Source organism: Chionomys nivalis, chromosome 21 (assembly GCF_950005125.1).
Source record: "Chionomys nivalis chromosome 21, mChiNiv1.1, whole genome shotgun sequence".
NCBI lineage: Eukaryota > Metazoa > Chordata > Mammalia > Rodentia > Cricetidae > Chionomys > Chionomys nivalis.
Genome location: NC_080106.1, coordinates 11,621,885 through 11,647,107, shown reverse-complemented (window position 1 = coordinate 11,647,107; position 25,223 = coordinate 11,621,885). Strand labels below are relative to the sequence as shown.

Genomic DNA, 25,223 nt, shown 5'->3' with positions numbered 1-25,223 from the left:
AGGGACGCCGCCTTGCCTCTCATTTGTTTGTGTTGCTTTAGGGGCTGGGTGTTAGGAATGATTAGTCTTGATTAAATTATCATTGAATCAGTCAGGAATTAACAACTGTGATTTAAAGGTACGGTGGCATGGCATTTAGCAGATAAATTATGAGAGAGAATGTTTACATTTTTTTAATCATAGAAAAATCCCTCTCTCTCTTCTCCTTCCTCCCCATCTTCCCCTTCCTCCCTCCCTTTCTCCGTCCTCTCTCTCTCTCTCTCTCTCTCTCTCTCTCTCTCTCTCTCTCTCTCTTGGTTTTTCGAGACAGGGTTTCTCTGTAGCTTTGGAGCCTGTCCTGGAACTAGCTCTTGTAGACCAGGCTGGTCTCGAACTCACAGAGATCCGCCTGCCTCTGCCTCCCGAGTGCTGGGATTAAAGGCTTGCGCCACCAGCACCCGGCTCTTTTCTTTCCATTTTTGAGACAATGTCTTACTACCTAGTCTAGCCTAGCCTCAAGCCCATGGTCCTCCTGTCCCAGTCTCTAGAGTGCTGGGATTTTGGGTTTGTGCCATCAGCCTCATCTTACAATTGCAATAGCTGCCAAAACTACAGAGGAGAGAACAGTCATATTAATGATCAACTTAGGACAATCTTATTTGTACCCCACTTCCTTTTCTCCATCCCTCTTAAACCTACACTTAACTTTAAAAAACATTACTGTTGGAACTTAGTTTTTCAAAGAGAATTTCGAATTTGTGTGTAAACATGTCAGGGCATCTCTTTCAAAGATTAGAAAGTGTAATGACAATGGTATCACCACACTTAGAAGTTAAACGATGATGAGCATTAATATTTTCCTTAGTTTGCTTTATCTGCTTATTTAAGGTTAGTGCAACATTCCTGGCAGCAGCCTCAATTTATGCATGCTAGGCTCATTTATCCTACCGGAGCGTGTTGATGAGGGAGATCAATTCATAGAGTAATGCTTGCTTCAAAAATAGGTTAGTTTCCGCTTTAAAGATTACTAAAGCCCGGTGTGGTGGTGGCCATGTTTATAATCCAAGTACTTACTTGTAAGGCTGAGGCAGGAGAATAACCATAAGTTTAAATTTCAGAGTTGAGGCCAGCGTAAGCAACATAATGAGTTCAAGGCCAGCTGGAAATAGCCAGACTTTCTCTCTTCCAGTTCCACCACCCCTACCAAAAAAAAAAAAAAATGCGCTGCACCTGTGTTTGAATATGAAGAGGGTGGAGGTGTGTACTTTCAGTGGAGAACAGAGGATAGTTTAAAAGGGTGAGGAGAGGAGAGATGGCTAAGCAGGTCAAAGTGCTGCTGTACAAACCTGGCCACCTGAGTTCTAACTGACCTCTGACCTCCACACATCTTGTTGTTGTTGTTGGTGGTGGTGGTGGTTTTTCGAGACAGCGTTTCTCTGTGTAGCTTTGGAGCCTGTCCTGGAACTATCTCTTGTAGACCATATTGTCCTCGAAATCATAGAAATCCACCTGCCTCTGCCTCCTGAGTGCTGGGATTAAAGGTGTGTGCCACCACCGCCCAGCTCACTCACACGTTTTGGTTTGGGCCCGCGCGCGACACACACGCACGCACGCATGCACGCACTCACGCGCGTGCACGTGCGCACAGGTGTACACTCACATACTTGCACCCACACATTTTTCAGAAGAGTGAATACCTTTGATATTGGAGGTGAGGATAGGCCTCTCACGTTTAACCCATTAACTTTTTTTTTTTAATCTTAAAAAGCATGGTTGAAATTAAATTTTCAAAGAGATTCAGAAAAGGAAGAACGCAAGTCCGCTATTAGAAAGTGAAATGGGAAACTATTCAGGTCAGACTATCGTGACCAATTGCTGCCGGCCCATTGGCTGATTCCCCTCCTGGGGTAGTCAGCGGGCAGCAGCTGGCATGGAGCGCTGCGGGTGCCAGGGGCTTTGAAAAGTGCTTTTCCTCCCATGATTCATCGCTCACTGTAACCCTTTGCGGACAGGAAGTGTTCATAGTTTTCCGACTGAGGAAAGAGCCAAAGGAACTAGGGGTTTGGGAGAGGCGGAGTCCGGCTCGGTCCCGAGCTGAAGGGAACCTCACCCGTTCGTTCTCTCAGCACCTCGCCCACCATTCCACTTCCGGCTCTGAAGGCGTAAGTTCTTAAGATCATGACTGTGCATCTCTTTGATTGCTGGCTTTCCATATTAGCGTCAACTGTTGTGTTTTACTGTGAACTCTGGAGCTCAGGGAAGACCAAGTGGCAGCCCCTGTTTTATTTCCTGCCCCTAGAAATCAGAGTGGCCTGAGGGCATAAAGGGGGAAACAACTTTAAGGGAACTTGGTGCTGTGTAGTCTTTGTTAACCCGACAAAACTAAGTGCCCTGGGAAGAGGGAACCCCAGTGGAGAAACTGCCTCCCTTGGGGCCTGAGTGTGAGCGTGTCTCTGGGGGCTTTTTCTTGATTGCTGTTGTAGAAGGGCCCAGCCCACTGTGGGCAGCAATATCCTTAGGCAGATAAGTCTAGGCTGTATAAGAGAGCTAGTTGAGCGAGCCACGTAGTGAGCAGTGTTCCTACGTGGCCTCTGCGTTGGTTCTCATCTCCAGGTTTCTGCCTGAGCTCCTGCCCTGCCTTCCATCATGTTGTATTGTCTTGTGGAAATTACATATTAATTCTCTCCTCTCCTGACCGGCTTTTGGCTAGAATGTTCTGTCACAGGGACAGAGCAGCAAACTGGGACAAACGTCATGTCTTTTCTGATTTAGGAAACATTTAGACGCCAGGCAGATGGTGTGTGTCTTTGGTGGCTTTTCTGCATTGTTCTCCAGCTGTCTAACCTTTGCTTCATAGGAAGTACGATAAAGCTCTTCTTAATTTTCTATCCATGGAATACTGCACAAAGAGACTGACAACAGCAGAATAGAAGGAGCAGCACTTTCTTTTATCATTCCGCCCTAATCAGAGACGCAAACAAGTAGCGCTCTATCTTTAAAAAGTGGATTAGCCTGTGCAAGTGTGGCCCATACCCTTTTAACAGTTCTGTTCTACATCCATATTGCTTTGGCCTTTTGGGGTCACATTTTTTTTTCTTCAGGAATAACAAATTAACTATTATCTAATACAAGAAGAATAAGATTAGGAAATCAAATTAATCTATAAAACAACATACTCACATGCACTCACCATAACCCACAAGGTATTTTTGCATTTGCATCGCTGATTTTCCTTATCTTGGGGAGATGGCTGCAATAATGAGATGCACCCCAAGTAAACTGCCCATCGCCTGGAGAAAATGGATCTTCATCAGAGATTTACAGCAAGCGTCCTAGTCGTGGCTGAAGGTGCTTCTCTCCTTTACAATCCATTGCCCTGCCTAGTGTGTTGGTGGCTCGCAGCTGACTGGAGAACGTGCCCCTGACAGCGTGGCATTGCCAGAGCTTAGACCACCTGATGTCCCTCTTTACACGCAGAGAACAGACATAGCAAGGATCCCAGGGAAAGGCTGTACTGCCAAGTCTTCAAGTAGGATTGGAGACTTCGATCTTTCAGACTTAAGAGTCCTCCCCTCAGCCAAGTGCAGTGGCAGGCTATGCTATGGGTGGGCAGTTCACAGTGTTCGGAGAAAGTGTTTAATTTTAGTTCTTCTGCAAATGTATGTATCTGCCTGCTTTGTGTTTCTGTGTTTGGATACTGTGAAGAGGGTATTTTGAGAACTCTTGTAACTATGCTCATCGAACTAGTTTTTTCAAAAAATAAAAGTAATTCTGACTTCTTTAGGAGGCCGGAGAGAGAAGAGATTTACTTGGGAGGGACGTTTCCCACAGCCTAATGTTGGGTAGCTCTGCAACATTCTCAGGAAGATCCTAGGCCAGGAGCCAGATGACAGGGAACCCAGTTTTGCAGCCCACCTCCTGAACAGACCTCCATAGTCTGGGGCCTGGTAGATTTAGGTCTGATAAATGATGACCTTATTCCTCTAAGGATGTATTTTTCCTGTAACTTAGATGCTACTCTGGTGGTTGCTGTTTTATCTTCTGATTCACCTTGAAGAAGTTTCTAGAAAGTTCAGGTAAAGGGTTTAGTCGTGTCGTAACTGTAATATAAACCATTTGATTGAAAAGAATCTCTATAAGGTGCTGCGTCTGCACGACCTGGAACCGAAACCGAGCGAAGGTTTCGCATACACCTCTCAAGCTGCTGGTAGAAGAAGCCCTTTATTGATCAGCACCACAGAGGTTTTATACCTAACCCAGTCAGGTGGGCCAACAAGTGTTTATACCTAACCCAGCCAGGTGGGCCAACAGGTGAAGACCCCATCGCCTTCGGTCAAGGCCAGGGCAATGCGTGCTCAGGAAGCAGGGCTGGTAAACAACTTTGACACAGCTCTCAGAAGCTCAAATCAAAAGGGCAGGAAAAAGTCACTAGCGGAGAAGAGCAGCTGGAGGCCAGGACTCTAAACCGTCCCAACAATAAGGGTTACCACTTTTATGAAATTTTAAGGATTATGGTTAGACATATTCTTAAATACCTCTTCTCCTGCTCCTCATTGAACTCATCAGGGAACTGAAGCTCCAGGGAGTTTAAGCGACCAGTGGCAGCTCCCGGGGCTAAAAAGTTACTGCATACTATGATGTGGTTTGGGTCTCAATGCTCCGGGCTCGAAACTTGTCCCCGCCACTATCAACTGGGACCTAAACAAGTTGCAGAACCTCTCTGTACTTCTGCTTCCGTGCCTAAAAATGTCATCATAGTGCACAGATTAAGGCTTATTGCAGGGACTAGACAAATGAAAGGGGCAAAACAACACCATCTCCAGCACACACTGTGTTACTGAACACACTGTCTCCAGCACACACTGCGTTACTGAACACACTGTCTCCAGCAAACACCGAGTTACTGAATACACAATCTCCAGTACACACTGAGTTACTGAATACACTGTCTCCAGCAAACACTGCGTTACTGAACACACCGTCTCCAGTACACACTGCGTTACTGAACACACCGTCTCCAGTACACACCGCGTTACTGAACACACCGTCTCCAGCACACACCGAGTTACTGAATACACCATCTCCAGTACACACTGCGTTACTGAACACACCGTCTCCAGTACACACTGCGTTACTGAACACACCGTCTCCAGTACATACTGCGTTATTGAATTCCCAGTCCGTGTCGTTGGAGTTCATGTCTCTTCCTTGATCATTGTACAGATGTATGACTTTTGTCTTTCTTGACGTAGTGAATGATTGCATTACTTCTATTTCTCATTAGAATTGATTAAATATTTTAGAACACACTTTCAATGTATTATTTTAGCCAATTTTTAATGAAGGAAATGTAATAAATGAGGAATTGAGAATCAAATGAAAAAAATGAAACAATGTATGTCTGGATATATTCAGGTGATGTCAGATAATATGTCCCTTTTAATACAAGCTATGATTCAGTTACTAATTTGCATAAACAGTGGACCATTTTAGTAGCTCATTAGATAAATTTGGTCCAATTAACCAATATAAACTTATTAAGAATGCACATCTGGAATGTGAAATTGTTACTGGAAATTCAATGGAATCCACATTTCCAGTAAAGGAAATCCTTAATTTTTCAATCGAAAAGGAAATGTCTATTCTGAGATCATGTAGATGATAGGATTTAACAATGATTTGTGCTTCAATTACAATCACTTACTGCCTTTTAAAGAGGGCCTCACAGCTTTCCATGTCTCTCTTAAGACACAGTTATACCCACAATGGCTGATCCTAGGCATATGGCACAGCCCACGGTTCAACAGCATCCCCTCCGTGGACTGAGACGGGGCACGGTGAGTCAAGCTTGCGCTCCTGTCTTACCGTGTGTGTGGCAGATGCCCTAAGCTGTCTACGCCATTGCCATTCTCCCCAGCTGGGTTCTTACTGGAACCCTGATTTCTCTCAAACGTTGTGGTTATATGCTCAGGGGGAAGCTGGGGTTTTCTTCAGCTTTAAGAGCTGGTGGTGAACCTTGAATGATCTAAGCCAGACACTCTGATTCCTATGGCTACCCTTTCAGGTATTGATCTAGACAAGTGCCAGCGACAGGGCTTTGGCTAAGGAGATGAGAGGGAGGGTTCTTGGCGGGGATCAGAAGTAAAGGTAATGTTTCCAATGTAAAATGTGCACTTTGAAAGGGACACTTTTGACACTTGGATCCTCTTCATGTGATGCCCAGAATTGTGGGGGCTGTGTTACAGTCTTGGGGGGAAGCCAACCTCAGAGGGAAGCTATGCTGGCTGAGTGGACAGATGGCAGAGCCTGGGTACTTGTTGACGCTGGGAAATTACCAAGTGAGAGCTGTGGGACTTGCTGCGTTGTGACATAGTAAGCCAGCCTGGATGGCCTTGTGTAACAAAACAGGCTAACTGAAGTGACGTGAAATCATTTTACCACAGTTTCTCCTTGGATTTATTGATCCTCGTTCCCAAATTAGCTGAATCGGTAGGACCAGGCAGAGCCTGTTTTCTCCTGGTTCCAGGTACCAAGGGCCACTAGCTCAGTGTTTGTAACTGTCATTGCTCCCTCCCTCCCTCCCTTCCTCCCTCCCTTCCTCCCTCCCTTCCTCCCTCCCTCCCTTCCTCCCTCCTTCCTTCTCTGTTTCCTCCTCTCCTCTCCTCTCCTCTCCTCTCCTCTCCTCTCCTCTCCTCTCCTCTCCTCTCCTCTCCTCTCCTCTCCTCTCCTCTCCTCTCCTCTCCTCCCTTCTCCCCTCCCCTCTCCCCTGCCTTCATCTCCTATCCCCCTTTCCGCTCTCCTCCCTTTCTCTCCTCTCCTGAGCTCCTCTATCTTTTCTTCTCATCTCCTTTCTTTTAAGACAAGGTCCTTCGCTGTATCCCAGACAGCCCTCAAACTCATGATCCTCCTGCCTCAGGAGCTGATTACAGGCAGGTACCATTACGCCCAACTGTAATTTTTCTCCTCTTGAGTTAGTGTTTTATATTCAAGCTTGTGAAGAGAAATTATAAAAGGACTATTAATCACACAGGCTCTCTTCTTGCTGCAGCATCTCTTCCTTCCTAAGCACTGTGGGCATCATCATTTTGGGGTCCAGTACACTGAGGGGCCTCAATCTGAATGGAGGATTACTTCAGTCACTGGAAGGAATGGCACAGATCTTTTATTAATATCAGCATAGCCATCTCCTTAGAGTTGATGTCTTCCTACAGAGACACTTAATTTAGACGTCTGAAAATTAACTTTCTACTTCTTTACAGTCTTGGGCCCGGATCATGCCGTAGCAGCTGTAGATTAAGAAGACTGAGCATATGTGAATTGAGATCACTGTTGTGTTAAATGGAACCCAAATTAATTCACCATATATTTAACATATATTCAATTTTCTGCTAGATAATTACGAGACATAGATGTTAGCGGATTCATGTGAATCACCAGGGTTATGGCTTATAAGAGCCTTTTAAAGGAAATGTGATCAGTTGATTATCAAGTCTAGAGAGAGGTTCAGTGCCTTTAGACCGCCTTCCCCAGTTACTTCTCTCCTGAGTCAGCCACTGTTGTGTGGCTGCCACCACTCTGAAGGTCCACACTGGTATAGTTCCTGAGAGCAGCTTCTGGAGACAGAAGCCTCTCCTCAGGCTAGTTTGTATTTAGACAACATGGTGTCTGTACGGATAGCCGACATGGGGCAAGATGGGTAATGCTGGCACAAAATGGCTGACACGGATGTCCTGGAACCCAAAAGTAAACAATGATGCAAACAATGATGCAACCTATTTATAAACCACACACACACACACACACACACACACACACACACACACGTCACTACTTTTCACAGAATTCAGCTTTTGTGTAGGTTTTGTATAAATATGGCCTTGAGGTCAAGGGCCTGGAACTGCCTTCACCAGTCTGCATGTGTGCGTTTTATCTGTAGGTTTTTGTGCCTACCTCCGTGTGGCCTTTGTGTGCCAGCATGTGACTGGGTGCCTGCTGGCATACGTCTGCCTGTCAGTCTGTGTAGTGGACTTCTCCCAGAGTGAACAAAATATGCCTTATGTCTTTACAACTCCTTGGCATGTCTTCAAACTCCTGGCTCTCCAAGAGCCTCCCCTCTTCTGGCAGCAGGGCTCAGACCCAACAACACTATCCTCCTTTACTTTGTATTTGATTGAATATTGTAGTTTTTATTAAGACATTAATCAATAAACCCACTAGGGACTAAACCACGATTGTAGGGGCTGAGATCCCACTGAAGAGCAATAGTGTGCACCCCTGGATTTCTATCAGTCATCTAGGTAAAGCAGACTGGAGGTGAGATGAGCAAAATGGGGTCCCCAGGAGGAGCCTCAGTCCTTGGCATTGGCCCCCAATGATTTCTTTTTTCCATGTAACAAATACACTAATTAGATTGTGATGATGAGTTTTAATCCAAGAACAAAATGTCTCTGCCCCTTCTGGTAGACATACTGTTGGATGCCAATACTGAGGAAGAAAACAGGAAGTGGCTACATAAAAGTTAAGCCAGGTCTTCATAAAACCTGCTCACCCCAAGCTCCCCTTGCCTGCTGGCTCTTCTTCCCCGTGTGTCTGTGAGGAAGGACTGGGGCGCAGTTCATTCCTTCCTGTTCCTATAAGGCAGGAAAAAGGGGGTGACTGCCTGTCAGCATGGGTTTTCAAACTTCCTCCGGAGTTTTGGTCTGTTTCCTGGGAAGCCCTCTTGCAGCGTGGTCTCCATAGGAACCCACCTGGAGGGTGAAGCTCCACTCCTTGCTGTTTCACGCCGTCATGAGCAATACCACCCTTGGATCATTAAGAGTCCCACCTTAGGCAAGGCACGGGAGAGTCTGAGTGATGCGGAGATGGCGTTTGGCATTGCATTCGCTAGGGGATACACATGTGAATTCCTCGGTGAATCTCTGTGTCTTCTGGCATCCAGTAATTTCTTCATCATGATATAGTTAATGCTGGAGAACAGAGATATTTCTGAGAATTCTAGAACAGGCCTTAACACTCTGTCTTTACCTACATTCATGATGCCTACACCCTGTCAGGTTTGAACCACTAACGACTTTGGTGGATAAGAACGGGAATATCTGGAGAGGTAAGAAGTTTGTATGGTGTTTATTAGTGATTATTTTGGTCTCTTTTAGCTGCTTTTTTTCCCCTCCAGGATGCATTAAGGAAGCCTTGTATGTTTATTTGTATGTGTTAAGAAATGTCTCTGGGCCGGGTGGTGGTGGCACATGCCTTTAATCCCAGCACTTGGGAGGCAGAGGCAGGCGGATCTCTGTGAGTTCGAGGCCAGCCTGGTCTACAAGAGCTAGTTCCAGGACAGGCTCCAAAGCTACAGAGAAACCCTGTCTTGAAAAAAAACAAAACAAAACTAGAAATACCTCTAAAAATGTGTGTATGTATGTTTCTGTGTACTTAATTGCTCTAACAAAATACTAGACACAGGCTTAAAGGACTTTGAAGTCAGCAGAAGACACCCAAAACTAAGATCTTAGCACAAGGGGCAAAGGACAGGAAATAAGAGACAAAGACAGGAGAAAGAGGATGAGGGAGAAAGGGAAAGGAACAAGGGAGAGGGGGCAGGGGTATTTGTCCTGGAGGGGAGGACAAAGGACTGCCTCTGGATAGAGAGGCGAGATGTGGCCCATAGGCCAATGGCAGATTATAAAGGGAGAAAAGCCTCTGTCAGGATGAGTTGATTAGTTCTGATTGAGTAATGTTAATTAGGGTAGCCAAAAGGGAGGTTTTGATTGCTGGACTTCAATGCTTTGATCATAATCTAATGGTTTGGTGAGGCAGAGGGGATGGAGGAGAAGGATAAAAGGGAAAACCTTCCAGTGATGTGTTTGCCTTCCCAGGCCTGCTGGAGCCCTTCCCAGGCTAAGTGTGTAATGGAAAGAGGATCATTTAGCTCACAGTTCCGTTGAATAAGGACCTGGTACCAACATCAGATCTACTTTGGTGAGGACCTCATGGTCGATGGTGGCGTGGTGGTGGCAACAAAAGAAGGAACTAATTACATCGCCAACCAGGAACTCACAGCTCAGGAGCAGTATTTCCTGTGAGTGACCTGACCCAGAGTCCTTTGGAGGACAGCTTCCCGGTGACCTAAATGCCTTCCACTGGGTGCTACCTCTTAAATGACCAAGCTTCTCCCAGTAAGCCTCGTGACAGCCAGGACCAAACTCCCAAGAACTACCCACTAGGACTTCATCCTGCGCCACAGCTGAGCCATTTTCAAGCCTTAGCACCCTTTGTCTTTTCAAAGAAGCTCCTTCAAGTGTTGAAGGTCTTCCAGTTTTCTGTTTTCTGTTTTCTGAACGAGGGAGGCGAAATTCCTGATTTCACCTGACGTGATACCCCATCTAATATGTAACGGATGACATTAGAGTACACGTTACACGTTCTGCTGTTGTTACATGAAGGCTCTGCTCAGCAAACACATCTAGAGTCTACTCTCTTTTTGCTCTTTGAGAATTTCATACCTGGATGCAGGGAAATGTGGATCATGATCAACCCCCATTCTCCCAGCCAGCTCCCCCGACATCCCTCTCAGCACCTTCCCCACCTAACTTCAGGTCTTTTCTTTCTTTCTTTTCTTTTCTTTTCTTTTTTTTTTTTTTTTGAGACAGGGTTTCTCCGTAGCTTTTTTGGTTCCTGTCCTGGAACTAGCTCTTCTAGACCAGGCTGGCCTCGAACTCACAGAGATCCGCCTGCCTCTGCCTCCCGAGTGCTGGGATTAAAGGTGTGCGCCACCACCGCCCGGCAGGTCTTTTCTTTCTTGACACAGGGTTTCACTCTGTAGCCATGGCCTGGAATTCACTATGTAGACCAGGCGGGCCTTGAATTTGCAGAAACTCACCCCCACCCCCACTCTGCATCCTGAGCGCTGAGATTAAAGGCATGTGCTAATATGCCAGTAACCCACTAAGTTCAATTAGTGCTGCCCATAGTTGGATGAGTCTGGGGACATCCGCTGGAGCATGGATAAACCTACCAGTGGCCAAACTGTCACCTGCGGAAGCTGCCAGTTGCTTCTCAGGAAGAGGTGTTACCTGGAGACAGTCTCCCCCTGTATTCGAATTCTTTAGTGCTCTTGTAGCCGACACTCACTGCAGACTGCAAGGGTTTTATACGACGCCATAACTATCCAGCTTTAACTATATATAAAACAGTTCTTGAAAAGGAGCAGTTAACAGCAGGGGTGGTCTTAAGCTCTGAGGAAGCATGGTTAGGGGAGGATGTTGGTTTGGCCAAATTCTGCCTATGATTTTCCCTTGATAAAAGCCAACCACAGATACAATTTAAGCACCACAGCTATGCCCATCATCTAGTCTGCCAAACTGTTCACACAGCCACTTTATCTATTAAATTGTCTGTGGACACTCTCCTTTCTACATATCTTTGGATCATATGCCACCTCCTGTTTTGTTCTCCATCCTACTTCTGTTATCAGTTTAAATGCCCAGATTTTCAGCTCATTCCAATAATACATGAAATTGAATAGGCGATTAGGTCTTTGAGGCACCAAGCCCTCTGTCTCTCTGTCTTTGTCTGTCTCTCTCTTTCTCTCTCTCTCTCCCTCTCTCTGTGTATCTCTCGGTCTCCGTCTCTCTCTTTCCCTGGCTCATTGGATCTATTCTTTGGCCTCTGTCTCTAGAGCTGATACCCGCTCTTGAGAACCCTGAATGGCAGTCAGGGAGCCTTTACTCTGGGGAATGTGCACAGACCCAAAGCTGCAGCCAAAGGGAGAAGCAGATGCAGAAATAGATAGTTCTGCCTTGGCTAATGAATACCCCAGATGGAAATACTCTTCCCAGCCCCCTGTGGACACGCGGAGATTTTTAGAACTGATGCTATCAATCAATCTGTCCTAAAAGAGAAACAGTCACAAATATGTAATGGGGAATATCTGTGGAATAGAAAACAAACCTTTAACTAAGCCTGATTTTTTTTTTGAAGTTGGGAAATGTTGCCAGCTTGTTTTTTTGATGTAATTGAAAATGTTTAGAAGCGTTCCCAAAGAGTTGATTAATATATCAAAATCAAAGAAGGCAATTTTGAGTCTAATTTTGTTTGTTTACTGTGTATTACATGATTCTTGGCTTTGAAATTCTGCCATGCAGGGTGAAAAATGACTGTCAGTGTGAGACAAAGTAGTCTATTGAACAGAACATTGTGTCTAATAGGGAACAGCTGATACCAGCTCGGTGCACGGTATCAGGAATTACAGCATCTTAATCACTCTGATTGCTTCCCGTGGAAACAGAGTGCAGGATGGATCTGGCCACAAGGCACTCTTGGCCCCACCTACCTCTGTTGAGGAACCCAGGGATGGGAAGGTGGTAGAGAGACACTCCAGCCCAGGCGGGAGAAGTAGGGCTACTTTGGGGATCATGGTAAGCTTTCTTCAATATGCCCAGAGGTGAAAGGGATACCAGAAGGGAGAGTTGGCACTGGTCCTGAGGGAGGGTCTGGTCTCTTCATTATGCCCCAGAAGTTTTTGTCCAGGGGCTTCTTGATCCTTCCTTCCTTCCTTCCTTCCTTCCTTCCTTCCTTCCTTCCTTCCTTCCTTCCTTCCTTCCTTCCTTCCTTCCTTCCTTCCTTCTCTCCCCCCTTTTGTTTTTTTGTTTGTTTCTCTGTGTAGTCCTGGCTATCCTGGAACTCACTCTGTAGACCAGGCTGACCTCAAACTCAGAGATCTGCCTGCCTTTGCCTCCTGAGTGTTGGAATTAAAGGCGTGCACCACCACCACCTGGTTGGTTTTCTAAATCCAAATAAACTGAAATTAGTAATTATATATTGAAGAAAATTTTAAGGAAACTAGTAGCTAAGAAAAATGGATGAAATCTTATGCAATTCTTTGGTTTGGAAACTGGGCCTTCAGAGGGGGATTGGGACAAGGAGAGGGACCCAGGCGATTTAACATCTTTCCAGTTTCATATATCCCCCTCAACCACTCAATAATTGATATCTCCTGGAAACTGAAGGTTTTGTGGCTTTATTTGCTAGACCGTCTTTTAAACCCCAAAACCCCACGAAGGTTTACAGGCGTTGACTTGAAGTTGAGAAAATAGGTTCTTCATATATAAAAGGAGGTTGGAATGAAACATTCTGCTGAGTCAACCTATTTGCCCAGGGCTTAGGATGGATGCGTCAGGGCCAGGTCGTGTAGCCTCTGAATGGATGTCTCTTAGATAAATCCATGGCGTATGCCTTGGAAGGCACTAGTTTTCTGTGGGCTGTGTATTTTGAGCTCCTCTTTCCTACAGCCTTTTGATCCTCTGGTTTTGTTTCTATAGCACTTCTGAGTGAAGGTGGATCTCTTACCCCTTAGTCTTCTCACTTAGAACAAAGTTTAACAAATGCTTCAGTCATATATAGGTATATGATGTATATATATACATACATACATACATACATATATATAAACACACACATATGGACACACACACACAATGAATTACCATTCAATAGCCTGATACTCTCCTTTGGTTTTGGTTTTCCTGGCCTAGCTACTATAGAACTCAGTTGGAAATTATTTGCCTTTTTGTAGTCTTTGACAACACAGATAAAACTGCTTTAGTTCATTTGACAGCCATTTTTCATTGATAGTTCATTGTGAGCATGCGGCCAGTTGAGGCCTCTTAGTCTATTTAAAATAAGCCATAGTTTCCCATCCACTGTGCTTCCATGTATTTGCTTTTTAAAATTGCCATACTGGATATTACCTTTCTAACTAGCATATGTATTTTTTTAAAAAAATTCTGGCCTGCCGTTCAAATCTGTCAGAGGTTCACAAAATCTTGACTTCTCATCTGTGTTCTGGGTTTCTTGTCAGTTGCGAATTAAACAGCACTCCTGTGTTTTGGTGTTATCATGGTATTGTGAAGAAAAGAATGTACTTCGCAGTGAGACATGTCTTGGATTTTAATCCCAGCCTCATTTTGTGCCTGCTGTCTGTCGGATACTAGACAGGCTATTTCAATTCCCCGAGCTTAGTTTGCTCATCTGAAAATGAAAATGATGATAATCTCTTCCCCTTAGGTTTGTTGAAGGGAGCCTGCTACATGCTAGGGATAGCGAAAATAATTAGCGATGCTGCTTTTCGTGAGCAAGAACTCAGCTTTCTCTTTTTCTTTCTTATTACCTGGGTCCGAGTTAATACTTTACATAGGGTCAATGACAGAAGCATGTGGCCATTGCCATTATTGAACATCCTACAGGCTGACCACCATTAGATTAGATACATATTACAGAGTAACAAACATACAGCGAGCCTGTGTTCCATACTGATTCATTGACCAAGAAGATAGTGGTAAGAAATAAAGGAAGTTCTTTATCCGCATGGCACTGACATTCTAAAAGGCAAAGAGGCCACAAAAATGCCAGTCATATCTGTAAGAAGAGGGCAGCAGCCTCTGTGTGTACGTGTGTGTAATAGCTATGTAGACACACATATGTTGTGTAAATTTTGTATATCATCCAATTTCAGATAGTGATAAGAGATAAAATATAGATCAGATAATAGCAAGAGATATGTAAAACAGTACAATGGGGAAAATACTCTATTTTCCTTAATATAATATTTGCGCTGGCTAGTTTATGCCAACTTGACACAAGCTGTAGTTATCTGAAAAGAGGGACTCTCAATGAGAAAATGCCTGTCTAAGATCCAGCTGTGGGGTATTTTCTTAATTAGTGATTGATGGGGAGGACCCAGCCCATTGTGGATGGTGCCATCCCTCCCTTGGATTGTGGGCCTGGGCTCTATAAGAAAGCATGTTAAGCAAGTCATGGGGAGTAAGCAGCACTCCTCTATGACCTCTGTATCAGGCCCTGTCTCCAGGTTCCTGTCCTTTTGAGTTAGTGTCTTACCTTTCTTAGTGATGGATTATGACGTGGAACTGAAAGCCAACTCACTTCTGGTCATGAAGTTTCATCACAGAAATATAAACCATAACTAAGACAATATTTTATGCTTTGAGAATTTTTAAAGTTGTTTTATTGAGCTATATATTTTTCTCCACTCCTCTCCCTTTTTCTCCCCTCCCCTTCTACCCTCTCCTAAGGTCCCCATGCTCCAATTTACTCAGGAGATCTTGTTTTTTTCTACTTCCCATGTACATTAGATCCATGCATGTCTCTCTTAGGGTCCTCATTGTTGTCTAGGCTCTCTGGGACTGTGAATTGTAGACTGGTTTTTCTTTGCTTTATGTCTAAATGCTACTTACAAGTGAGTACATATAATATTTGTCTTTTTGGGTCTGGGTTTCCTTACTCAATATGATGTTTTCTAGATCCATCCATTTGCCTGCAAATTTCAACATGCCATTATTTTTTCCTACTGTGTAGTACTCCATTGTGTACCACATTTTCCTTATCCATTCTTTGGTTGGGGGGCATTTAGGTTGTTTCCAGGTTCTGGCTATGATAAACAATGCTGTTATAAACATAATTGAGCACACGACCTTGTGGTATGATTGACCATCCTTTGGGTATATACCCAAAAGTGGTATTACTGGGTCTTGAGGTAAGTTGTTTCCTAATTTTCTGAGAAATCGCCATACTAATATCCAAACAGCTGTACCAGTTTTTTTACTACCATCAGCAATGAAAAGAGTGTTCCCTTTACCCCACATTCTCTCCAGGATAAGTTGTCATAAGTGTTTTTGATTTTGGCCATTCTTACAGGCATAAGATGGAATCTCAGAGTTGTTTTGATTTGCATTTCTTTGATGGCTAAGGATGTTGAGCATTTCCTTAAGTGTCTTTCAGTCATTTTAGATTCCTCTGTTGAGAGTTCTCTGTTTAGGTCTCTACCACATTTTTTTTAATTGGATTTTTTTGTTCGTTTGATGGTCAATTTTTTGAGTTCTTTGTATATGTTGGAGATCAGCCCTCTGTTGATGAAAGTCTTTTCCCATTCTGTACGTTGTCATTTTGTCTTGTTGACTGTGTTCTTTGCTTTACAGAAGCTTTTCAGTTTCAGGAGGTCCTATTTATTAATAGTTTCTCTCAGTGTCTGTGCTACTGGGGTTATATTTAAAAAGTGGTCTCCTGTGCCAATGCTTTCAAGTGTACTTCCCACTTTCTCTTCTATGAAGTTCAGTATGATTGATTTTATGTTGAGGTCTTTGATCCATTTGGACTTGAGTTTTGTGCATGGTGATAGATATGGATCTATTTTCATTCTTCTACATGTTGATATCCAGTTATACCAGCACCATTTGTTAAATATGCTTTCTTTTTTCCATTTGATATTTTTTGCTTCTTTGTAAAAAATCAGGTATTCGTAGGTGTGTGGATTGATATCCAGGTCTTTGATTTGGTTACATTGGTCCTCCTGTCTGTTTTTTATGCCAATACCAGACTGTTTTCAGTACTGTAACTCTGTAGTAGAGTTGGAAGTTAGGGATTGTGAGACCTCCAGAAGTTCTTTGATTGTACAGGATTGTTTTGGCTATCCTGGGTTTTTGCTTTTCCATATGAAATTGAGTATTGTTCTTTCAAGATCTGTGAAGAATTTTGCAGGGATTTTGATGGGCATTGCATTGAATCTGTATATTGCTTTTGTTAAGATTGCTATTTTTATTCTGTTAATTCTACCTACCCAAGAGCATAGGAGATCTTTCCATTTTCTGGTGTATTCTTCAATATCTTTCTTCAAAGATTTAAAGTTCTTGTCATACAAGTCTTCCATTTGTTTGGTTAAAGTTACTCTGAGATATTTTATGTTATTTGTGGCTATTGTGAAGGGTGATGATTTCTTTATCAGCCCATTCATCATCTGTGTAAAGGAGGGCTAATGATTTTTTTGAGTTAATCTTGTATTCTGCTACATTAATGAAGGTGTTTATGAGTTGTAGAAGTTCTTTGGTAGAATTTTTGGGGTCACTATGTAAATTATGTCATCTGCAAATAGTGAGTGTTTGACTTCTTCTTTTCAGATTTGTATCCCCTTGATCTCCTTTTGTTGTCTTACTGCTCTAGCTAGAACCTCAAGTACTATGCTGTATAGACATAGAGAGAGTGGACAGCCTTGTCTTGTTCCTGATTTCAGTGGGATTGCTTTGAGCTTCTCTCCATTTAGTTTTATGTTGACTGTTTGCTTGCTGTATATTGTCTTTATTATGTTTAGGTATGTTCCTTGTATCCCTGCTCTCTCCAAGACCTTTATCATGAGAGGATGTTTTATTTTGTCAAAGGCTTTTTCAGCATCTAATGAGATGATCCTGTGGTTTCTATTTTTCAGTTTGTTTATATAGTGGTTTACGTTGATTTTTGTATGTTGAATCATCCCTGTGTCTCTGGGATAAAGCTAACTTGATCATGGTGGATGATTTTTCTGATGTGTTCTTGAATTCTGTTTGCTAGTATTTTAATGAGTATTTTTGCATCAGTGTTCATAAGTGAGATTGGTCTGTAATTCTCTTTCTTTTTTGGGGGGGGTGCAATGAACTTTATTGATGGTATTCAAGAGAGTAGGGCTCCCTAAGCCCCCTCCTGCTATTCTGGGGGTCTGGGATGGAAACTGTGAGGGAGATGCTCAGTGTCAAGGGTTGGTTAGGACAGGGAATGCTCAGCAGCTGAAGGTCTCTCTTTTGCTGTGTCCTTGCTGGGATGGGTGGTCCAGGGCGGGCTTCTTACTCCTTGGAGGCCATGTAGGCCATGAGGTCCACCACTCTGTTGCTGTAGCCAAACTCATTGTCGTACCAGGAAATGAACTTTACAAAGTTGTCATTGAGAGCAATGCCAGCCCCAGCATCGAAGGTGGAAGAGTGGGAGTCACTGTTAAAGTCACAGGAGACAACCTGGTCCTCAGTGTAGCCCAGGATTCCCTTTAGTGGGCCCTCGGATGCCTGCTTCACCACCTTCTTGATGTCGTCATACTTGGCAGCTTTCTCCAGGCGGCATGTCAGATCGACGGCGGACACATTGGGGGTAGGAACACGGAAGGCCATGTCCGTGAGCTTCCCGTTCAGCTCTGGGATGACTTTGCCCACAGCCTTGGCAGCGCCAGTGGATGCAGGGATGATGTTCTGGGCAGCGCCATGGCCATCTCACCACATCTTCCTAGAGGGGCCATTCACAGTCTTCTGGGTGGCTGTGATGGCATGGACTGTGGTCATGAGTCCTTCCACGATGCCAAAGTTGTCATGGATGACCTTGGCCAAGGGGGCTAAGCAGTTGGTGGTGCAGGAAGCGTTGCTGACAATCTCGAGGGAATTGTCATACTTGTCATGGTTCACACCCATCACAAACATGGGGGCATCGGCAGAAGGGGCAGAGATGATGACCCTTTTGGCCTCACCCTTCAAGTGGGCCCCAGCCTTCTCCATGGTGGTGAAGACACCGGTGGACTCCACAACATATTCGGCGCCGGCATCCCCCCATTTGATGTTGGCGGGATCTTGCTCCTGGAAGATGGCGATGGCCTTCCCGTTGATGACAAGCTTCCCATTCTCAGCCTTAACTGTGCCTTTGAACTTGCCATGGGTGGAGTCATACTGGAACATGTAGACCAGGTAGTTGAGGTCGATGAAAGGGTCATTGATGGCAACAACGTCCACTTTGCCAGAAGTGAAGGCAGCCCTGGTAACCAGGCGTCCAATACGGCCAAATGCGTTCACTCCTACCTTCACCATCGTGTCTCTGGAATGAGGCTGGCACTGCACGGAAAGAAGCCGCTGTCTCTAGAACAGGGAGGAGCAGAGAGCCGGTAATTCTCTTTCTTAGTAATGTCTTTGTATGGTTTGGGTATAAGGGTAATTGTAGCCTCATAAAAAGAGCTTTACAATGTTCCTTCTATTTTTATTGAGTGGAAAAATTTGAGGGGTATTGGTATTAGCTCTTATTTGAAAATCTTGTAGAATTCTGTGCTGAAACTATCTGGTCCTGGGCTTTTTTGGGTTGGGAGACTTTTGATGACTATTTCTATTTCTTTAGCAGTTATAGGTCTACTTAATTTTCTTATCTGGTCTTGATTTAATTTTGGTAAGTGATATTTATCCAGAAAGTTGTCCATTTCCTTTAAGTTTTCCAATTTTGTGGAGTATAGGCTTTTGAAATATGACCTGATGATTCTCTGGTTTTTCTGTGTCTATTGTTATGTCTCCTTTTCATTTCTGATTTTGTTAATTTGGATCTTCTCTCTGCCTTCTGGTTAGTTTGGATAAAGGTTTGTCTATTTTGTTGACTTTCTTGAAGAACCAACTCTTTGTCTCATTGATTCTTTGTATTGTTTTCTTTGTTTCTATTTTGTTGATTTCAGTTCTCAATTTGATTATTTCCTGCTGTCTAGTTCTCCTGGGTGAGTTTGCTTCCTTTTGTTCTAGAGTTTTCAGGTGTTCTGTTAACTCACTAGTGTGGGATTTTCCAAGTTTCTTCATGTAGGCTTTTAGTACTATGAACTTTACTCTTAACACTGCTTTCATTATGTCTTATAAATCTGGGTATGTTGTGTGGTCATTTACATTGAATTTTAGGAAGTCTTTAATTTTTTCCTTTATTACTTCCTTGACCCATTGATGAATCTGGTGATCATTGATTGTTTAATTTCCATGTGTTTGTGGGCTTTCTGAAATTAGTGTTCCTGTTGAATTCTACTTTTAAGCCATGGTGATCTGATAAGATACATGGAGTTATTCCATTTTTTTTCTGTATCTGTTGAGGTTTGCTTTGTTACCAAGTATGTGGTCAGTTTTTGAGACGGTTCCATGAGGTTCTGAGAAGAAGATATATTCTTTTATGTTTGGATGGAATGTTCTATAGATGTCAGTTAAGTCCATTTGAGTCATAGCATCTGTTAGTTCCTTTATTTCTCTGTGAACTTTCTGTCTGACAGACCTGTCTGGTGGTAAGAGTGGGGTGTTGAAGGCTCCCACTATTAGTGTGTAGGGTTTAATGTGTGATTTAAGCTTTAGTAGTGTTTTTTTTTCTCCCTGAAGCCTCAGGAGCCCAATGTCTATTATCTTCATTTTTATCAGCATGCTGGCTTTCCAGAATCCCAACAAAAGAACCCATTTAGTTCTCATTATGGTGTTTTAGGCACCCATAGTCCACAGTGCTAAATTCCTCGTTATTTCTCCGACAGTGTATGAGCGCATGACCAGGCTTTCATAGTAACAGGTCCTCCTAGTACAAGTCCTTTGTCTCACTTGCTCTTATTTCCATGATAAAATACACAACAGACACAGCTTAAGGAGAGAAGAACTCACAGAGATCTGCCCACCTCTGCCTCCTGAGTGCTGGGATTAAAGGTGTGCGCCACCCCCACCCAGCCCTGAAGAAGTTCTTAACTTCATGGAGCATATATCAAAGAAGGGGCCCCATTACCCAGTATTATTACATAACAGAGATTCAACAAGGTTTCTCTTGTGTCCCTCATTGTATACATGACAGCCTCACTCTCACCAGCCCTGGGACCCCCAGAAAGATACACAGGAGCTTTCTACCCGCCTTTGCTAAGGATCAACTCTGATTTCTAATGACTGTGGCCTCCTTTTCTAGATACTCAGGTATTTGAAATCTTCATTTTAGAATGTTATCACGTTTCGAAATCAGTCTTGTAGGGAGTAGATCATAGATGCACTTATTCTTTTCACGTATAAAAATCAGAATGCTATTTTTCTAGATTTGTTTCCTCAGCCCTTTTTCTGTGCGCCGTGATTCCTCAAAGATTACTGACAGAGGCTCCTAGATTACATCTGTGAAGTCTCCGGTGCTCTGGGATATAATTTGTTTAGGCCTAGAGACTCGGACTCATTTGAAACAGCAAGATGGTCTTGTGCTATCGCCTTACCTATCTTATGCTTCAATTTCTTCTAAACTACATTTCTTCAACCCTCCCGAGTCCAAAGATTTCTATCCTTGATAAAGAAGATGGAAGTACAATAGGAGCAGAGATACATGACTTTCTCTTGGTTGTTTGCGAATGTTTTATCATCTGCCCCAAGCAATGAGCCTGTGTATTTTTGTCTCATCTTTTTACTTTGATTGTAGCTGATAATGGGTATTTATGTGTTTCTGAGCCTTGAGATGAACATTCAAGCTCATTTTACATCAGTTTATTGGGGGAAAGTAGCTCTCCTATCATGTATGTTCAATTCAACCCACTGTACATCTTGAGGGAGGGCTCTGAAGCCATGCAGGATCAATGTTGGCTGTCCCACTTCCTATATCAGCAAGACCACAGACAAATTCATCAGCATCTCTGAACCTGAGTTCTTTACCTGTAAGACAGGGGTAAATATTTATGAATATTTATGTCCTACGGCTTGAGAGTATAAATGGTTCATTATACATAAAGGTCTTAGTATGTGGCACATGCATGGTCTTCACCGTAGCCACACTGCCCACTAACACTGCTGTCGTCGCCACTTTTAAGGTAGTTCATTAGTCTTTACAAGTGCTCTTAGTCCGAGTGCATCAGAGAGCTTCCTGGTCAGCCATCATGTGTCTCATCACTAGGATACAGCTAGTCCAGTTCTTTGTATTGTCTGTCTTCTCACGTCCAGTGACAAATGTAAAAGCTAATTTGAAAGACAATGAAATGGGTCCCTCAAAGATGGAATAGCATACAACGTGGTCCTGGCGGCACTGAGTATGTTTTACGTAGACTCGGCTCAGTCTGGCTAGGAGAGGACCAGGAATCCGAGTGATCGGGGTACCTACTTTACAATCTAACCCTTCTCTGGCTTAGGCTGAGTGGTCAGTGGGAAACTTACCTTGGTCCCAGATGAGGCTAGACAGTTCTGTCATGTAGATATTACTGCTTTGCCATATCAAGGAAGTGTAAGCTTAGAATCACGGAGTGAGCCCTGAGCTTATCAGACTCTCAGACGTGGTAGGGCACTTGGTGAAATCTTTGGAAGAATTGGCTGAGCTGCTGTGGGGAGAGACCCATGGTGGGCTTCCTTTGGTGTGGCGTTCTTCACAATCTTGGTCTTCTCTGATAGGAGAAAGAACTAGACTAACTCAGATCTCCTCTCTCTCTCTCTCTCTCTCTCTCTCTCTCTCTCTCTCTCTCTCTCTCTCATCAGGATACTGGCTTGCTGGAGACTCACAGAAGCGCCATTGCCTGATGAGAGGGTCTCACATTATCCTAACAATGCCTGAGGTTGTTGGGTCAATCTGCCTAATGGAGAAAGACTATTGAAAAAAAAAATGGGTTTGTGCTTGATTCTGCAGCCAAATTCTCTAATCAGCCTTATTGCCTATAATCACAGAGTTGACATTTTAAATCTCTGTTTGTCTCCAGAACCATCTTCCTCAGTAGCTCTTAGATTAAGACGGGAAGAAGGGTATTTTTTTAATTGATGCTCTCCTGCTTAGATATTGCAATCACTACGAGGCAAGGTCAGAAATAGCGGTTAGCGCTTTTCTTTACCTGCAGGTAAGAGCCTCTTTAGGAAGCCTGTGACAGATGAGCTGGTCGCCTTACTCGCAGGGAAAAATCTGCTCTTCTTTCTACCTTCATCACAGTTAAACAAACAGAAAGACAAACAGCTAGGCAAGACATACATCTAGAAGCCAGGGATGGCAAAGGATCTATTGGCAGCACCTGGCAGAGAGAAAAGATGAACTGAACTGCTTGAAAAGTGGCTCTCAGGGACTGGGACATGAGGCTCTGAAAGCTTTGGTTTTTGTCTTTAAGATTTTTGCTCTCGATTCAATTATGTGTATATGTGTGTGTCTGTGTACACATGAATGCAGAGACCTTAGGAGTCCAGAAGAGGTCCCTGGATGCCATGGACTTGGAGTTACAGGTGGCTGTGAATGGCCAGATATGGGTGCTGGGAGACCCCCCCCCCCCAAATATGACAAGATTTCAAGAACACTTAAAAATCAAACCAATTGACAAGAATAGGAGGGCCCAGCATGAGGAACCAAGAGAGTTCTGCTGAGCTGCAAAGTTAGTGCCAGGGAGCGTGAGTCCTGAGTATTCTTTAGGATTCCTGTGGGAGACTGGCATTTCCAGAGGCCAGACGCCATAATGAAATCTCAATCCCAGACTAATGAGACATTTATTGGTCAGTTGCTCTGTGCTGTCATTGTATTTGCTACTGGAGATGCCCCTGGCCTCCCAGGAGATGGTGGAGGAAATGAAAAAGAGAAATTCACAGCGCTGTAAGTGTCAGCGGATGACGGGCGGCCTAGCTGCAGCCGACCCAGGAACTGAAAGGAAGGTCGGGAAATCTCGTGGGGGCGGTTATGTCTTGGTCGGATTTGGAAGGGGCAAGATAGAGGTGGGCATTCAAGGAACAAGGAAGAGTAGTCTAGACTAGAGGCAGGGGCACAGGAAAGAGCTCAGGTTGGTATTCAGAGACCTGCAGGAGGGTCAGCTCATTCAGAGAAGTCTGAGTATGTAGAGGAAGTGAAAAGAGGGAGAGCTGGTATCTGGCTATAATTCCAGCATCTGGGAGGAAGAGGCAGAAGGACCATGAGTTTGAGGATAGCCTGAACTACACAGTGAGACCCTGTTTCAAGAATAGAAATTTAAAAAAAAAGAAAAAAAAAGTGAAAGAGGTCTTGGTGATGTCATCAGGCTGGAGAACTCTCCTGGATATTTGTTTTTAAGCATGTGAAGCCTGAGACAATTAAAAAATGATGTCATGCTTCCTCTTCTGTCTCTTTCCCCAAAAGAGGCAGCTTCTGCCTTGCTCCATTCTCTCCACTTCTCCCCTTCCCCCTTCTGTTTCTCTCTCTCTTTCTCTCTCTCTCTCTCTCTCTCTCTCTCTCTCTCTCTCCCTCCCTCCTTCCCTCCCTCCCTCCTTCCCTCCCTCCCTCCCTCCTTCCCTCCTCTTTTCCCTCCTCCCTTCCCTTCCCCCAAAATAATATACAATCTAAACAAAAAAGTCATTAAGGGTCCCCTGGGACTCTGTGGGGGAGCTCAGAGAGTATGTGATCAGGAGGTCAGTGGGACAGGGGAAGAGTGTTGTCGATTCTTCTAGATGTTTGGGGAACAGGACAATGTAAGAATGATTCTAACAGGGAGAGTGATGCGGTAGCCAGGATTGGGGAGGGGAGGCAGTTTAGTTTTCTATGTTACATTTTAATAATAGTCATTTGTAACTGCATAATGAAATTTGTGCACAAAAGTTCATTTCCAGCAGAATAATCTCTAACTGATAGGCAGCGCCTCGGTAGGATTTGGCCAGGTTTTAATTTCAGTTTGAATAAATAATGTAAGATACGAGGCTGGGTGAGATAAAAGGAAATCTCAGCGCTTTCATCTCTCCATGATGGAAATAATAACTACTTTATTTCAAAACAAGTTTCCAATTAGTTTCTGTGAAATATTATTATCCTCCCTTCCCAGATATTGGAGCTCATTTGGAAACTTAATTTTGATAATATATAAACATTTCTGAAACTCACTCTACAGGAATGACAGTTATATCTGGAAGGAGGAAAGTGCTGCCGGGCTATAACTGTATTATTCGGAACCATTCTAAATAATAGTAAAAATAATGAAAGAGAATCAATCAAAGAACCGCCCCCATTCCGTGGCTTTTCCTGACCTTGTGAGGACTCTTCACCAGAGAGTGTGAATCTGTGCCACTTGCACCAAAGTCACATGGAGGATCTTGTTAGTTCTTTCTCTTTAAGGAACATTTATACCTCACACGCCAACTTTATCTCACTCAGGAAGGTGATATTATGTTAACAATTAATAATACATTTATGTTACACGAATTCTAGTTGATCTTAATAATAAAAACTCAGAGTCAGATATTAGGGGGCGAGAGCTGAGAGATCAGAGAGGCAGAGCAGCAGCCACTAGAGCATTCTCTCACCTCTACTCATGCTCAGACAGAAAGGACAGTCCTGTCTCAGACTGTCTCTTCAGACTTACTGCCTAGACTGCACTGAGCTCCTGTCTCCTCCCGCCTTAGATTCCTCTCTCTTCCCAGCCGTATCACTCCTGCCTCCACCTCCCGAGTGCTGGGATTAAAGGCCTGTGATCCCAAGTGCTGGGATTTTTGTGTGAGCTCTGTTTCCCCTTCAGACAGATTCAATCTCGTGTAGCCCAGGGTGGCCTTGAACTAACAGAGGTCTCTCTTCCTCTGTCTCCTGAGTCCTGGGATTAAAAGTGTGTGCCACCACTCCCTGGCCTCTAGTGACTTAGGTCTCTACTCTGATTTTCAGGCAAGCTTTATTTGTTAAAACACAAACACAATACTGGTACGAATTTACATGGTAAAATTATTGAGTACCAACCGTGT

The 25,223-nt window shown here is 43.8% G+C and overlaps 1 pseudogene; it reads right to left on the bottom strand.

The window, feature by feature from the left end:
* Positions 1-17,637: 17,637 nt before the first annotated feature.
* On the bottom strand, positions 17,638-18,641 carry LOC130863456 (glyceraldehyde-3-phosphate dehydrogenase-like; annotated as a pseudogene).
* Positions 18,642-25,223: the final 6,582 nt, after the last annotated feature.